Below are 17396 nucleotides of genomic sequence, written 5' to 3' on the forward strand. Positions count from 1 at the left end.
GAGGGACTCTTCATTAGGGACTGTAGTGATAGGACAAGGGGTAACGGGTTAAAACTTAAACAGGGGAAGTTTAGATTGGATATAAGGAAGAAGTTCTTTACTGTAAGGGTGATGAGGCACTGGAATGGGTTGCCCAGGGAAGCTGTGAATGCTCCATCCCTGGCAGTGTTCAAGGCCAGGTTGGACAGAGCCCTGGGTGACATGGTTTAGTGTGAGGTGTCCCTGCCCATAGCAGGGGGGTTGGAGCTAGATGATCTTAAGGTCCTTTCCAACCCTAACTATTCTATGATTCTATGATTTTCAATCATTTCCTTGGCCCTGATCCCATAGCAGGACTGAGGAGGACAGACAGCTGTCATCAGGCTGTTCCAGGTAAATCAGAGCTACACAATCCAGCAGGACACAGCCACCGTGATTCCCCCCTGCTCAGGCAGACAAAGCTTCTTCCTATTAGTTACTTCAACAGATTCCCTTGCAAAATGTAGCCAAGTTCTAACATATGGAGCTGCAATGAGCATCATTTTCAACTGTTCCCAGGGTCAGACACACTGCTGGTTTTGCATTATCATCTCATCTAGGAGCTCAGAGCAGAGCTGGTGTCCCAGGCAAGTAAGGTGGTAGACAATGTGGAACAGAAAGGGCTGTGGGAGCTGCAGATGGCAAACTCATGCATCTCACACAGACTGAGATTACTATTTGACACCCAGTGTCATTCCCCTCGAGCCTTCTGGGATTCTCAGAATAACTTCTGCTTTGAACTTCCTTCTTTTACTTTGAATTCATCCTGGGCTTGTCCCTCACTTGGGGGCTTGTAAGTGGAAGAAGAGAAACACAAGCTTTTCCTCTCCTTCCATGTACCCTATTTCTGTTCTCTCCCCCAGGAATATCAGGAGCCAGCCCTCCTTCCTCTCCTCCCCATCAGGTTCATTTAGTCCTTCCCAAAACCAGGAGACGATGCCCTGCCCACCCATCCATCCAACACAGGAGCTTGGTGGAGTTGCCTGCAAGCCAGTGGCTGCCCAAGCAGCAAAATGTGCCAAGCTTGATCAGGTCCCTGCATACATCCTCTCAGGCTATGTCTGCTTACAGAGAATATCGACGTGAAAACAAAAAACCCAAAAGTGTCTTTCTGCTGCTGGGACATCACAGAATTTCAGACATTTCCCACTGTCCAGAGGAAAGCTGTGCCTAATACAGACCTCCCTCAGATCAGACCTGTTTAAGAGCTGAACAGGATGAACAGCCTCTTCCAGATGTTATTAAATATCTGAGGTTATTGAAATAGCACCAGGAAGATACTTTTGGATGCAATAACAAATATGAAATTTCATGTTTATTAACACAAACATACCCCATCTTTAGAAATTGGCTGTCTCTTGTAGTAACCATGTCCCGCTACCCCTTCTCCTTGTTTCTGTGGAACAGCAGCAGATGTGTGTACAGTAAAACATAACGGAAAAGCACTTCACAGACATCACAGATCCCAGTGGAGGCATCAACAGCAAAAGACTGATTTAGCATTAGGTCATATATGGTTTAGAAGGGTGGGAAGTCTCTTATTTCTTCGTTTTGAAAGAAAAAAGGCAATCTTGGACAGGACCTGCTAGTACAGAGGGTTCAAATCCTTGGATTGCTACAGCTGACCAAAACACACTTCAGAAAAGTAATTTAATGCCCCCCCCATCTCAGTCACCCTCTTGTTCCATGTAGATAACAATCCTTCCTATATCTGATCATGATGGAGACTTACAAATGCTGCTATAATAAAGTCCAGACAGCTCTTTGCGAGCGTCTTGACTCATGTCCATAGAGTAACCTATTTTACCCTACGAGAAGCCCTGGCAGAACTTACCTTCAAAACACGTACCCCAAAAGTTCATCTAGATACTGAACTTCCAAACTGCTGCTTATTTAAAGAGGGCCTTTACTGCACCTTCCTGGGAAAAGAAGGTTTATTCCTGAACAAGATTCAACAAGCTATATGGAAATAAACAATACGGAATTCCACAATATCAGGGGTAAACAGCTACAAAAAAATGGCAAAATAAATACAGATATCCCTAAATTCAGGATTTTTTTCCTTCTGTGCTTGCTCTGGTTTTCTGTGAAAAAGCGATTACGAAGTAAAAGTCTCAGTGATGATTTTGACAGATCAGCTGGAGAAATTTAGATAAATTTGGCTTTTCACAGACTGCAGCTGTTGTTCTTTTCAGTGCCTTAATGCAATTTATCATTCCAATGTGTTGGCTTAGGAACACACCTCCAGTTTTCCTCTACCTCCTATCATTAATCCTAACAGTATGAATCCAATTTCAAACATTTGTTTCTTTTGTAGCATCCCACTTTTCTCCCCTTTGGTGTCTGCAGTGGTAGGGAGTTACGGTGCGGAATCAGCTGCCATCTCTCTGCAGCTTTCACAGGCTTTCTGCAACAAGTGGGAAGATCTTTCACACACTCTGCCAAAAGGTTTCAGATGAGCAGTGCCAAGGCAGGGGATCCACCTCACAGCACTCAGGTTGACTATGTGTTGTGAATGACCCACAACATAAGGGAGAGAGGCTAAATCCAAACCTTGCAACAAGTGGGATCTCCCCTCTCACATCCAAAACTAATCATCAAACCCCAAGCAAAACAACAGTAAAATTTAGGGCCCAGTTTTAGAAAGAAGTGGGCTGAGAGTCAAAAACTAACAAATGAAACAGAATTTCAAATGAACTTGTTCATAATTAGAGGGTTTTAAAGAGAAAATATACCTGGTAAAATGACACTGCCTTGTTCAAATCCAGCAATAACTCATTATTAAAGATGATATCTGATGGCCACCGAGTCAAAGCTATAAAGAATAAAGGCAAAAGCCCAACTCCTCCAAAAGAGTTTCTGTTACTATTTTATTTCCTGTTATGCAATTCATTATGTGGGTCAGTATGGGTCATTACATCCGTTCATATCCATTTTAGAGCTTCAGTTATCATTCTCATTACTGCATGTATTTATTTTGCTGTGGAGGAAATGGGCTTTATTTTCCTTTCTGCATAACTTGATGTAGCTACAACTGGTTGCTTAGAAAACTTGCACAGATTTGTTGTGCAATCACAAACCAAATAACTGTGGCTTTTCTAAAACGCTAGTCTAACATTCCCCGACCTGTAATTCCCATACATTAGCTGGAATGTCTATCTTCTCCAAGTAAAATGTTGCCACAAACTGTTGGCTCTTCTTATTTTTTATTTTATGCTTATATAAACCAAGAGGACTGCCAACAAGGTCAGTGAAATCCTTGACTATATCACTCTAAGCTTTACCCCCATGTACCACGGGGGCAATCAGGTCTCTGGTTCCCTTTTCACATAATCAGTGCGAAGGCTTGGAAGGAATCTGGTGTCAGCAGCCTGGTTTTCAAAAGGCAGCTCAGTTACAAGTGAGTAAGTTTCCTGAGCTCTGCATTTGTATCATTTCACAATTCTAAACTCCAAATTCAAGATTTGGACTAGAAAGAGCTTCATGTGGATTTAAAAATACCAGAGTAACGTTCTTTTGAATCATTATCTTTACTGAATGAATTTGCACACTAATCACCAAGAAGCAGAACTACAGACACACTTACGAAAGGCTGCTCTTCAGGTGTTACTGGCCCAGGCAGACAGAGAAGGAAAAGGAAATTTCATTAGAAAGTCTGAGGTTTTCTGAGCAGTTGTGAAGGCAGAAGTTCAGATAGTTTGGATAAGGTTCAGGTAAAAATTAATTAGGTGAGCTGGAGAACAGGAAAGAAAACTCTCTTAGCATAAGCTGAGTGAAGGGAGAACTATGAAGGAAACTGCTCCCCAGCTTTAACAGAGCCTTGTAGGGGAAGTCCACCTTCCTATTTATTCATCCGACCTGGAACTGAGCAACGAGTGTGGGAATTTCTGAGAGCTCACCATGGAGCACCGAGCTCTTGCAGAATTATTCCTCACCTGAAACCTGCTGCCACCAGTGAAACCATTATTTACAAATGGGTCCATTCCAGGAAGCCTAGATTCAACAGTTTTGAATCCTTACGTCACAGATGTCCATACGTGGATTCCACTCTTGGACCAGTGCTGCTATTGGCATCAGCTACTTTATGCCACAAATGAAAAAATCTGTAAGCAATGTACGAATTCTGCTCTTCTATGGGTTTGTTCCTCACGGTGAGAGTCCCTCATTTTTAGAAAGGTGTATGCTTCTTCCAGTTTGGGACATTACTAAAGGCTCTTTCATGTGGACACTTTGGGATTTAATACAGCATGAGCTCAAACCACAGCCCTTTCCCCAGTGGAGACACTAATAGGGTCTCTCTCCAATACCTTGCTGCCTTTTCTTACAAGGCATGTTGGAATAATGTAACTTTGAGATCTCTTTCTACCATGTTTAATTCAAATTGTCCACTAGGCTGTTAACAGGACAGCAGAGAAAGACACATGTTCTGAAACAGCAAGTTGCTTAGTCTCAGCTCTTTTAAGCCAGGACCAAGCTCTGCTCAGAAGAAAACTTTGCTTGACCTGGAACTTTTCAGAAAGGATTTCCTGAAGGCAAACTGAGCAAGAAAAAGTGGTCAGGGATTAGGCACCCACTGCTTTCAGCTAACACTGAGACAAGCCCTGGGGAAAGCATGAATCCCATGTAAACAGCCATCCCAAGTAAACTGTGTTGCTTAGTCCCAGATTTATTGAAATACCTCACTCCCATCACAGAGACTGCAGCAAGTGCTCACACAAACAGGTTCACAGCCCATCTCACAGCTGGCAAGCTACTGCTCTCTACTTGTGCTCAAAAGCCAGTCTTCCTTTTGAAAGCAAAGCTGCAGCTCCCCAGAAAAATGGAAATGCTGCCTGAAGTCCATCAATGGGACTTTTGCCTGGGCAAGCACTGCAGGCTGGGTCCATACCCCATAGGTGCGTGATCCCACCCCAGCTCTCTTCCAGCATTCCTGTTTGCAAGGCACATGAGTATGAAATATGAAAACAAACCCTTGCAGCTGCTTTCTTCGTGTCCCCACTGCAGCTGCAGGGAGTGGCTTTTCAGCTCTGAGTTGATCTAAAAGCACTTCAAAAGGAGGCCAAAAGCAACTATATGCACTTTTGTTCATTTAAAATGTTCTCAGTTGCATTATCAATCACCAGCTGAGGATGTGTACAGACTGTCACTCAGACTGTGTGTTACAAGCCTAGTGCCTGCAATGTAAGTACACACACCACTTAACGCAGGATGTCTTTCCCCCATGTGCTCTTACTCTAGATTCCATATGCTACTTTTCCTATTTAATTAGTATGAAATACTTCAAATCCTTGTTATTTAAAAATCTGTATCTCCAGGTCGGGGTTAAGCTTACTGCTTGTTAATTGTACAAATGAAAGGACTGATTCCTGCATGTGAGAATTCAGCAGTAGAGAAAAGCTTTAGCAGTAGGGATTATATGTAATTTAGACATTGTTTGAGAACTTTTTATAAAAGACCATAACATACATAAATATGAATAAAATAAGAATCAGTTCTGTGAAGTTCTTCAGATTCTTGACTGATGGATAGTCTCACTGGGACATTCTGAAGAGAGATACTGGTTTCTCCAAGTGCTGGTGTTAATCTATTCCTCCTCAGAACACAGAGAACCCAGCTATCAACTAACAGGAGACTCCTGCAGTAACAGACAGCAGGCTCAATTTTAAGTCTGAACTTCTTATTGCTGGTTTCAACATTCACTCAAAACATTAATGAAGGATAAAATGCTGAGGGAGACAACAGTCTCAGCTAGCCTCAATCAGTACCAAAGTCAATACTAACCAAGGATCTTCACAACACTGCCAAAATAAACAGCTCTGCGGCCAGAGAAGAAAGTGGTCAAGCATGTTTGATATGTTTGATAACCTCCCTTAACAACAGCACAAAAATGCACTGCTAAGGGTATTTTTATGCTCAGATGGAGGGTAACTGAAATTACAGCCTATGTTCAGCCATAACTGGGGAGTATTCATTCAAGGGACTGTCTAAAACCAGGTAACTGCAATAAGTTGTTTTCTTCATTAGGGTCATACCCTGTATATATCAACAGGCTGAGTTTATTCCCCCTACTCCCTCTTTTTTCATATTTGGGAGAAAAAGTACAGTAGGCTGAAGAGGAGTGCTATGAAGCAGAAAACAGAACAGCCCTAACACAGAAGGAATAGCTGTTTTTCATGTAAGTATACACACTCACATGCAAATAAGGAGAGTCAATACTCTCTTCTGTTTGCAGTAACCTTGATATTAGTTATCCTCTGTTTAAACTAGTTCTGTCATCCAGTCAGGGTGCAGGGTAAGTACTGCATGAGTTAGACAACCATATCCAAACACAAGGCACAAAAAGCTACTCATCAGAGCAGGTATTCTGCATACAGCTCAGGATTCATTTCCCTAAATCACTGGGAAAGTATTTGTAAATAAGGAATACATTTGCAGTCGTCAGGACCAACTAAGAAATAGGAAGAGATCATTAAATAAAATCATTTACTGAAAAAAAATATTGATTCAGCAGCTCTGATAATGACAAAGATTACCTTTGCCAGTTTTTAGGTGGATTTGAGTTTTAAACCCTATATAAAGACTCTTTCAATTCTAGGAGCTAGAAAAGAGGAGCACAAAGTCTGGAAACTGATACTCATTCTTTGCTTCTGACTTGCTCTTTATCTCTAGGAAGTCTTTAGGCCTGTGCACACATAGCCACCTACACAGTGGATGCAGTAATGATTATCCACCTGGCAAAGGGACAGGGGTGAGATTTATCTCGTTAGCTTATGGAGATTGCTATGGGGAAAACTTGGTAAAGCTGTTAGCAGAACTGAAAACTGCCACTGTTTACTGTATTCAAAAAATACCTCTCAGTTGCTAAACTACTAAATGGGGTAAATAGTTCAATGTGGCTTTAGATGTCTCTGCCAACAACCCAGTACAGCTCGATTCTTATCATCAACCTGTCTTCACCATGCAGGATCTCCTTTTGTAAATAAAGAAAGGAGAAGTCTGCAGAAGTTATTAGGAACAGAGTTAACTGCATTCTTGGTCATGAATAAGCTGCCTGAAAAACATAGTTTTGTCCATTCCTGAAACCACTTTGGGTTAACACATGGTTTGTTCCCCAAAGAACAGATGTGAACATACCTCGGCCAACACAATACTTATGAAATGTTCATTTTGATCATCCTCCGTTCAAGACTTGTGAACTCCAACTTACACACTCTAGTCATTTTGATAGAGCATTTTTAGATCCTGAATGAATTACTCTTCATTCTGGTTTTTGTGTTTAATTTCTGACACAACAGCAATGAAAATCAGGTAGTAAACTTTCTGTTTGTGTGAGGATAGAGCTGGTTCTGTGAGAACAGTGAACTTCTGCTTACTAAGTATGACAGCGAAGAGGAAAGGCACAACACTGTGACTGCCTCAAATAGTCCTTTAGAGATTGATTAAGCACATAGGACTTCACTAGTTCTACTTGGAAACACCGACATTAAGTATGTAGTTCTCTGTTCTATGTTTCTGAGAGCTCTACAAGATCCTAATGTACACAAATTAGATTCTCTCCTCCATTTTTTAGCTTAAAAGAAAAAGCCAAGCAATCTACCTAATTCCTGCTGTAAGCCATCTTGTCTCCCTTTCATTCACTGTCACTTTACAAAAGCTCACAGGACACATAGGTATGGCTGTGGGCTGCAAAGCTTTCTAAACTGACTGTCCAGTTTAAAATTCTCCTTTCCACCAAAGCTCATTTTTAGTAAGACAAGATCAAGCACAAGAAGATGGACAGCATCTGAGTGACTCACAATGTTACAGGCTGATACTACAGAAGTCTACACCCACTGAAGGAAGGAGAAAAGAAAACAGGGGAAAAGAAAACAGAGAAGACCTTGTCAGAGCTCAGAAGTAAACAGAATGGAGGAGAGAGCTTGCAAATGCTTTAACACAGCATAGGCTGGCACTGCAAAGCCATGCCCTGTATCAGTACAGTCTGCCTTGATTTAAAAGCAGGCAATGTTCACATTGCCAGAGCAGAAAATGTCCTTTTTCATGGGAAAAGCAATTGTTGATGCTGGCAATTGACTGAGGCTTACAGCCAAGGGTTTAGCATGGCAGCATTCTTTTGCCTTAAGTGGATTCTTGGACCCCTACTCTGTTGCAAAAGAGGTCCGCGTGGAATATGTGCTCTCCAGCCTAAAAATGGAGCTCTCCTCCTTCCTCCAGCACAGGCAGTACTGCAGACTCTTGCTTAGCTGGTCTAACAGCTGGGATACAGCATGGGTCCCTACCAGAATTTGATCACCTGAAACGAAAGTGTTAACATGTACTTGGAAGCAAGGCTGGTATTTTGTTATCTTTTTGCAAAGTGAATTCTTAGTTATGAACCAAAGGCATTACAGGGAAGGAAAAGGCCACTTGGCCTAATAAACTTTCCCCCTTTGGGGTTAGCTGAACACCACCTCCTTCAATCCCCCTCTCTCTCTGCAGAAATAAAATATGCCTCCTCTCCTCCTGAACTCATTTATAAAAGCTTGATTTAAGGGCCTAACTTGGCAACATGTTCCATATGTCTGTTATTCTAGGAGCATGCAGGCAATGGGCCAAATGCAGAGCTCCTGCAATGGGCACAATTCTCCCTGCTTGCTATAGGAGCTGTACCCGCCTTTGCCTGGGTTTAATTTGCTCCAGCTTGCCTATGGTTACAGAAGAGGGCTGGGGATGAGGAAAGCTAGTTGCATTCCCAGCTCTTCCAGAGGCTTGCCATGAGACCTAAGGGAAAACAACCTCTTGGCTTTGTTCTGCCTCAGTTTACACAGGCTCTAAGCTTCCCCTCTCCTCCAAGGGAGCTCTGTGAAGCTTAGCTAATAATGGCAACTACTAAGTCCTTCAGAAGACAGGCAAGAAATACCATGCATACTGTAAGCAAACGGGCAGTATCAAAACCAGGGCAGCTACATAAAAAAACTCTGCCTTGCAGAGACTTATTAGAAAGAAAGGGTACTTAAAATCAAATGAAGCTCTGGACCAACTTCTGCAGACTCTGGCTTTACAAGCACAAACTGTTCCAATGAAATCTAAAAGAATATTAACATGAATAAAAATACACATGAAGGTGTTTACAGGGGCAGGCTCTGCATGACTGATCCTGACTGCATAGAGGAGTAATTATAGAAATCAAGCTGGTAGGATCAGATCCTGAGAAGAAAACTGGGTAGCAGTTTATTAGTAGCTTTTTGTTGCTCCGATTATTGCAGAAAGCAAAGAGCAGCTAAAAACTTTGCTGCCAGGAATTTCAGAATCAGACAGGACCAATCCCTTCCTCTAGCTTATTAATTCAGATGATGCTTTCCCATGAAGGGTTTCATGCAGAAAAGTGAGACTGTTTTGACATTGCAGTTATACCAGTGCCTGCTCCTTTTTCACTAACAATATGAGACACTTCAGATATACCCCTCTCACCATGAAGAGACCATCAAGAGAGGAGGTACAGTGCCAAGCAGCTCCCCTTCTGGTGACCCCACTGCCACCTTTAAGAGAGCTCCCAACGATCCATGCCCGTGCCTTGAAACATGTAATAGCACCACTATGGCTACATTACATTTCCCTGAGCAGACTGGCAGGCCTGAACTATCCAGGCTGCTAAAGAGATGGTGTCAAGCCCCAACTCTTACACTTCACAGATAGAATACAAAAAAAATTAAGAGTTTTGCCCAACTATAAGTTTGCTTTGCACCCCTGATGTAAGCAAAATCCTGTTTGCCCAGGTCCAGCACTGTGCCCTGCCTCCCCTTGAAGGGAGACGGCATCCATCATTGGATCCATCACTGGTGCTCGCCTTGGCAGAACCTGCCTCGGGTGCTGGGATTGCTCTCTACCTTGTGGCACTGGCGAGCAGTAAGTGGTGTGTGAAGAACGCCACTCCGCTCGCTATCATGTTCATTCATTGTGTGGTGAAGTCAAACTCATTGTGAACGGACTAAAAATCATCTCAACTGTCAGCAGAAGGATTTACACAACTTGCTTCTCTCCCTCGAAGAGTGATTGCAGTGTGAAAGCATGCTGTTCAGCCAGCAGCAACGTTGGCTGTTTTCAAACACAGCACGCTGGGGGAAGGGGGAGAGTTTAAAGAAAAGTCCTATATAGAATTTCTTTTAGGTGACGCCAAATCAACTTTTACTGCAAATCCAACAAAGCAGCTTCCCCCTTATTTTCTACCTTTTTCTTTACCTTTCCCCCCCCCCGACCCCCCTCCTCACAGGTAGCAGATATTAGCCCCTGCCCATCTCCGGCAGGCGCAGCAGCCCATCACCAGCGGTCTCAGACTGCCCTCTACCGTCTACTCAACCAACCAGCTCTGCAGCTGAACTCCAAGCTAAAGACCTGCCAAATCTGTCAGAACTTGTGACATACTAAAGATACCAGTGTCACATATCAGGCAGATAAGCCAGTAATGGCGAGCCATCCGCTCGGGGAAACGGATGGCTCAGAGAGGGTCTCTCCACTTGGGCTTCTCCAGTACAAGAGATGATCCTGCATTCATTTTTCATTACCATTTCTTCCACTGACTGATTCCTCTTTCATCCTTAGAAAGGCTAGGGAACAGGGTGTAGATCACAGCCAACCTCAGCAAAGGAAAACTCCCTGAAAAGGAATGAGTCACCTCCTCACCACCCACTCCCACCCCTGCACCCTTCGACATGTCTTTTTGCACACCTCCCTCGGACACAAGCACAGCTCACGTTTTCCAAGCAAGTGTTTCTTTCATCCCTAATTACACTCACGGCTATCTTCAGGATAAAGTTGGTGTTTAGAAGATGGAAAATACTTGCCACCTTTAATTTTAGTGGCTTTCGAAAGCTACTACTGTGTCCACTGATATTCCCTTCCCCGTGATTTCTTTCTGAGGCATCAGGTTGTTGTTAGGTGGCAAAGAGGGATGGCAGCAGATAAGAGAGGAAGAGATGCCTGATGATTTTTCATTTTAAAATGAAAGAGAAAAGACCACATTCCCTGCAACACAGATTTATTGCAAGAAGCAAAATGTCTCATAATGGGGACTCGTGGAAATAAAGTGAGAAGGAAAGCCTGTAAAACCAAGCCCAGGTATCACAGGCCATAGACAAAAGAAGAAAAAAAACCCCAACACATGCATGTGTGTGTATGTGTGTATAAATATATACACCATGTCTTTATTAAACCCAGATAAAGTTTGTACACCTTCCCCATGGTGGCTGGCAAGAGCTTGTGTCCCAGAAGAACAGCTTTAATCTCATTTCAGACTCAATAATATAGTGCCAGATGTTCTTGGAAATCTATTTTGCCCCTGTACATTGTGCAATTAACCTTTCGGTTTCCCAGAGATCAAATTAGAGCTGTGGAAATGTTTCCAAACCTCTCTCTTAACGAGAGAAGCATGGGGTGTTTGAACCAACTGCTGAGCCATTTTCCCAGCCCTCTGCTCCTCTGGACGTGCCAGGAAGGATGTCAGGCCAGCTAGAGATGCCATTGTTTCACTTGCCAGGGGGGAAATATAAATAGTCCTGGCTAAAAGTATTTTATCAAGTTTCTGAGGTTGGAGCTGGATTATAAGTAGTGCAACTTAAAGAACTCCGTTTCCTTTGATTACAGAAAGTTCCTATAAATTATGGGTATATTTTTCCGAAAGGAAATGGAAAGCACAGCATTTTATCCACAGGCATTTATTATACTCACAGCTCTATGTGGCACTTTAACAGACCAAAATGCTCATAAGCCCATGGCCAGCAAACTGTCAGCTGGTCCAACAAGTAGACTTTTTTGCCTGTGCAAAGGTCTGCTGATAACAGCTCACACAGACGTGACAGTGTGAGTTTGCTTCTAAGACCAATACCTAACTTGGTACACATAATTTATCACATCTACAGCCACATCCGATGTGCAGATACACAGCTTCTTACCTGTCCAGTTAACTCAGCATGAACTCAGAGTCTGAGCTAGCTTCTGGCTAGCTGAATTCAGATTTCAGTATTATCCAAGCTTTTTTTAACTCTGGAGTCACTTAGGTGTTTTTGCATCCTATTTCTGAGCACGAAATTACAAGTAAACTGCTGGAAATGATAAATGTAAAAGGATTAAAAATTAAGTGCAAGACATTTTCCTACAGTGCCCAGAGCAAACACTGAACCTGAGATATGAGAGATTTTAAAGACCCCTGACAAGTACTTCTTAGGTAACCCAACACATCACATCTCTCTATCATCACCCTAATTCCATCACCTGGCATTTGCAGCCAGCCACAGGAAAAGGTAGAAAACAAACAGAAAAGTAGCAGTAGCTCAAAAGCACATAAAAGGTTGCTCAGTCTTGAGGTTTTATTTACTCACAGGTATTGACAGGATGTTATCCCCATGCTTGAGAGAGGGAAAAGTGTTTGTTTGTCTTAGCAAATATGTGTTGGCTCTAAAATATTGACAGAGGGGAACCTCAATGTTTTAATTCAAAACTTTCACTGTAGGGCACATGAACAGAATATGATCTATGCATTAAGTATAAAGACAGAATTTTAGTTTTAAATTTAAGCTGGATAAAACAGAAGAGCCCAAGCATAAGAAAACATTAACTTTTCAGTTACAAGACGGCTTTGAGGCATGTGTGCCCCTGTTTATTTATGAAGCTGCTACTATTGTTTTAATGTAAACAGGATTCAAAGTCCACTGGCAGCTAGGAGGGGCCAGTTGAAATGATCTGAAAGAAAGCTCCTTAGAAAAGTGCTCTTCTATTCATGGAAGCAGTTCCTGTATCATGACTGAAGAGCTATTGAAAAAATAAACAAATATTTTTATTACAAGATGATAAAAGGGTTTGAATAGAAAAGCTGGCCAGATATGAAAACAAACTTTCACATATAAGGGCTTTTGATCCACATGATTTACTCTGATGACAACAGGCCACGCTGAGAAGTGCTGAAAGCTTATTAATATTATACAAAAGACTTTTGTTTATCATTTGCTGGACTGCTTGGGAGTCACAATAAGCAGGCAGCAACATGGCTGGTGTCCTGCCTTTGGAGCTGCATAATGAGGGAAGATTTAGAAAATACTGCAGGAGCAAACCTCTGAAATAAAGCCTGCTTTCAAACTGAAAGGATAGCAATGCTAATGTTACAAGCACAGCTAAGAGGTTTGGAGCTTTGAAAGTTCAACTCGGCATCCAAAAGATTTAATCTTCATTTCAGCCCCAGAGAAAAGGTAGCATTTCCCAGCAGGATTCGCTGTACTGGTTCAGTGCTGCAGACACCTTTTGTCCTCATCAGTCCTGAGGCAGAATTCAGGACCAAGCCATTTTTGTTTGAAATCCCAAAGAACGAAGATAGGAGTTGCCGCACTGACATAACACGAGTCCCTCATGTCAAAACTGGAAACGGGTCCCCATGATTTCTTTTCCTGCCAGGCATATACCTCACCCTGGGGAGTCTCTTGGGCTAAAATCCCAAATGGGCACAGAAAAAAGACAGTGCCTTGGTGCATCCTCACTCTGGCCTCAGGCTTGTTTTCAACCATCTCCTATAAATACCAGTTGCCTGAAAACAAAAAGTTTCTACAAAGGGAAAGAAAAATCAAGCACAAAAAAAGAGTTTCTAGGACCAAGGACCATCATCTGCATTTAGATTAGGGTAAAATATTAGTAACAAAACTCTTACAAACTCCTTGGTTTCTATAGGAGAATGACACACTGCAGTCCTCACTGCAAACCTCAAAGCCACTTGAAATTAATCTCATTTCATATTTGATAAAGCACTCAATAGGAATAGGAAGCCTTTTGTAAACGACAGCACTGGTGATAAAGCACAGTATTACTTTCCCACACTTTTCGCAGAGACACTATTCAATCAGCAATATCAGGCACCGGAAATCTTCACACACACTGGTACCAACACTGTTTATGATCAGACAAGTAGGAAGGATCTTCTGTGCCCCTCTTTTATTTCTGCTAAAAAGGATCCCCAGTTCAGGGCTTTTAGAGCACTTCCCCTGAGCAGAAGGACTCACAATGTTTAGTCACAGGGTATTAGTCACAGCAACAATTTAGTGACAAATCATTTCTTTTCCTGACAGATAAAGTCATGTGCAGGGCTTTAAAGGGGGGGGGAACAGCAAGTAAAAATTATCTTCAAAAAGTCACTGTTTTCATTAAAAGTTTTGGTTTCCATTTTATTTTTTTCAGCAAATCTTCAAAAAGGCTGCCTAACACAAAACATCAGCTCTGCTAGCCAGGCTTCTGGTAGGTTCACCACCAAATTCTGCCACAGGCACCAGTAACACCACCAGCTGAAGCCAGCTAAACATTTCCCATCTAAAGCGCTGGACCCCTGGGTAGATGCCTGCCCAAGGCCATCCTGCCAGCCAGCACCATCCAACCCACCATGCAGAAGCCTGGAGCCACAGCTCAGAAGAAGCCAAGATGCCTACAGTGTGAAAACTAAGCAGTCCTTGGTTCAAATAAGAGCTGAGACATGGTGAAATACTAGCAGGGTTTCACAAAGCTTTTCTGTTCACAGCCAATAAAATTATGCTGTTATGTGAATAAAGGAAGACTTTTGTTAATGTAATAAATATGTCAACTTTTTAGAATATTATAGCCATTTCAAAAGAAGAGGGGAACAAATAATTGAAAAAGACATGAAATGGCCATATTCAGTGTAAAATGTGGAAAAAATGCTCTATGTCCACTGCTACATTCTGTCATGCAAGAAGCCCAGACTGGGTTTTGTACAGGGTCTCCTACCCAAAACTGCCCTGTGAGGGAAAGCCATGTCTCTGTCTTTCAGTGGTGCAGAAGCAGCAATAAGGTAAGCAGAAGAGATTCAGACCTTGCCATGAAGGTGGTGGGCCCAATTAACTGAAGTTGCAGAGCTATAAATGATATGTGAATGATTATTCTGAAATGCTGTGACACTAAGATTGGGTAAACTGTTCAGAAGAGCTGAGATACTTCCAGGAAGAGCTAGACCAAAAGCTGCTGTGACAAGGAAGGCTAAGTTCTATTTGGAATTAAATCTGGCAAGGGCAAGGGACGTCAAGGACGACAAGAAGGGCTTCTTCAAGCACACCAAGTTGCAAAAGGAAGACATGCCCTGGTGACAAAGGATACAGAAAAGGCAGAGATATAGAATGCTTTCTTTGCTTCGGACTTTACGGCTAATGCCAGCCCTTGGGAATCCCAGACTCTGGAGGCAAGAGAAAAAATCTAGAGAAAGGAAGACCTCCTCATGGTCAAGGAGGATCACATTAGAGATCACTTAGGCAAACGTGACACCCACATATCCATGGGCCCCAATGGGATGCACCCACAGGTGTGAGGGAGCTGGCAGATGTTACTGCTAAGCCATTCTCCATCATCTTTGAAAGGTCAGGGAGAACAGGAATGATGGCTGAGAACTGCAGGAAAGCCAATGTCACGCCAGTCTTCAAAAAGGGAAGAAAAAGGACCCAGGAAACTACAGGCCAGTCAGCCTCCATCCCTGGAAAGCTGGAACAGCTCATATTGGATGTCATTTCTAACCAAGTGGAAGAAAAGAATGTTATCAGGACTAGCCAGCATGGATTCACCAAGGGGAAATCATTCTTGAGTAACCTGATAGCCTTCTATGATGGAATGACTGGCTGTCTAGATGAGGGGAAAGTAGTAGGTATTGTCTACCTTGACTTGAGCAAAGCTTTTGACACTGTCACCTATAATATCCTCATAGATAAGCTCAGGACGCACAGGTTAGATGGTGGACATGAGGCAGATTGAGAAGTGGCTGAATGGCAGAGCTCAGAGACTTCTGATCAGTAGAGCAGGTCTATTTGGAGGCCTGCAGCTAGCGGTGTTCCCTAGGGGTCAGTACTGGGTCCAGTCTTGTTTAACTTATTCATCAGTGACCTGGATGAAGAGACAGAGTAGTGGCAGCAAGTCTACTGATACAAAACTGCAAGGAGTGGCTGATACACCAGAAAGCTGTGCTGCCATTCAGCAAGACCTGGACAGGCTGGAGTCTTGTGTGGAGAGGAAGGAACCTAACGAACTTCAGCAAAGGCAAGTGTAGGGTCCTGAACCTAGAGACGTGTAACTCCCATGTACCAGTACAGGTTAGGGATTGACCTGCTGGAAAGCAGCTCTGCGGAGAAGGCCCTGGGAGTCCTGGAGGAAAACAAGCTAACCATGAGCCAGCAATGCGTGCCTGTGGCCAAGAAGGCCAATGGCATCCTGGGCTGCATCAGAAAGAGTCTGGCCAAGGGAGGTTTTTCTCCCCCATCTGGTGAGGCCACACCTGGAGTGCTGTGTCCAGGTCAGGGCTCCCTTCTCAAGAAAGACAAGGAACTACTGGAGATCCAGCAGAAGGATATGAAGATGATCAGGGGACTGTCCAGAGATGGATTACACAGACATCACTCAACATTACTATTATTTATCCTGGTAATTCAGTTTCCATCAACATCCCTGACTTCAGCTGGTTAGTAGCACACCTCTGCAAGTGTTTGATGTTCGAAGTCTGACCAGTTCTGACTGGATACAGATACTCAGATTAAGGATTTAAAATTTTCTCCCTTCGAGTAAATTCTAAGATTAATTTAAATTGCTGTTTCATTTGGACATATTCATCTCCTGGTAGGAATATTCTTCTCAAGTGAATATAAAAGGGACATAAACTAACATAATTCAAAAATTCAGATAAATATTTGTAGCTTATTTATCTGAGTTTACATTAGTCCTAAGAATGCTGTTATTTAACCTGGTTAGATCAGAAAGAAGTTCTGTAACGTCAGACCAAAACGGAAATAGAGAATAAAATATTTGAATCAACTACCGTCATTCAATAAACTAACAGACTCAACTGGCATTTTATCGACTTGGGTTTTGTTAGCATCTTTTTTTCCTTTGTTTTTCACAATGTCAACTGAAAATAAACTGTAACTATGTAAGAAAGAAACGCAAGTACAATCAGCTTTTGGTTATCTATAGATGAAGTCTCCAGATAAGAGGAGGTATGTAAGCAAAGATGCTGTAGGTATTTCCTCATGAGCTGAAATGAGTCTGGAAGCACTCTCCATGCTCACTTACAGCCAGATTATGCAGATTTATCAGCTCAGGCCAATAATACTGGACCTCTGAAGTTTATCTCAATGATATTCTTTTTTTTCAGTTGCATTATTGCTGTAAGTATATTCTGATGAACTGAAGTTGCATATATGTTGCATTATGTACAGCTTTATTTCATGTAGTTCATTCCAGCTCTCTCCTGCCCACTGCCCCTGTTAACCAAAAGTTGAATGCACCTTGCCGGAGCAACTCTGGTGTTTCAGAATTTCAATTTCATACATTTGAATTTACATACAAAGAAACTAACTATCAAGATTCAAGCCATG

The sequence above is a fragment of the Pezoporus flaviventris genome, unplaced genomic scaffold, assembly GCF_033815535.1.
Source record: "Pezoporus flaviventris isolate CSIRO_AGI_PZ_B2104156 unplaced genomic scaffold, CSIRO_AGI_Pfla_v1 ptg000031l, whole genome shotgun sequence".
NCBI lineage: Eukaryota > Metazoa > Chordata > Aves > Psittaciformes > Psittacidae > Pezoporus > Pezoporus flaviventris.